The following is a 960-nucleotide window of genomic DNA, read 5'->3' as shown; positions in this document are numbered from 1 at the left end:
CTGAATGTTAGGTCCTGTGTGTTGGACTGATGGAGATGGGTCCTGGGGGACTTTCCAGTGGAGACTGGGAGAGTGAGCTCTGGCATTTGTTTGAAGTGAGAGTCTCTTTTGGAGGGGATGGCAGACCTCAAGCCAGGTCAGCAAGTCTAGAAACTGGCTCTTCTCCTTGAGAATGTTCAATTTTCTAGTTGTGCTGTTGCTTACCTTTGTACACAGTGTACAATGTTTCCTCTCGTCTTATAAATCCTGTCCGTTACCCCCGGTCCTCTAATCTAGCCTGTTATATGCGCTTGACCTTGTGAAAGTGGAGTTGTGGGGAATTAAGAGACGTGACAGGAAAGAGATGTGACGTATTCTTGTCCTTCTCCCACCAAGTCCATTACAATAGCAGCAGTTTCCCACTGAGGAGCAGGGGGTCTGGAGCTCAGGCTCCCGTGTTACCAAACCAAATGGAGTTCGTTTGTCCATGCCCAACAGGAAGCCAAACACTGAAGCACAGGTCTTTGCAGCAGAGAAAAAGGTATATTCTCAAGGTGGCCAAGTGAGAAGACAGGAAATATACGTATATCTCAAACCCATCTTGTCCATAGCAAGAAAGGGGGTATATTTATGGAGAAGCGGGTAGGGTGTTACAAGGCGTGGGGATTGCGAGTGGTTAAAAGGTTTGAGGGAGTTCCCCCATGATCTGCACAGGCATGAGCCTTCTGCATGCCTCTGCATGTTCCGAAAAATGATGGCATTAGCAGGATCTGGGGGTGAAGATGTCAGCCTTCTGATATTAAAAATGACCCATCAGACATTTGCACTGGTTCAGTGGAGAGGTCTGTAAGCTGGACCAGCCTAGCCCAGTTTGTGTCGGGACAAGCTAACTCCAATGATCTTGAAAAACACCTTAGACACACAGAGGTGTCATCTTAAAAAGGTGGATAGAGGGCTGGCCCGGTGGCGCACTGGAGAGTG

The sequence above is a fragment of the Galeopterus variegatus genome, unplaced genomic scaffold (assembly GCF_000696425.1).
Source record: "Galeopterus variegatus unplaced genomic scaffold, G_variegatus-3.0.2 Scaffold4445, whole genome shotgun sequence".
Lineage (NCBI taxonomy): Eukaryota > Metazoa > Chordata > Mammalia > Dermoptera > Cynocephalidae > Galeopterus > Galeopterus variegatus.
Note: the sequence above shows the minus strand (reverse complement) of the source record.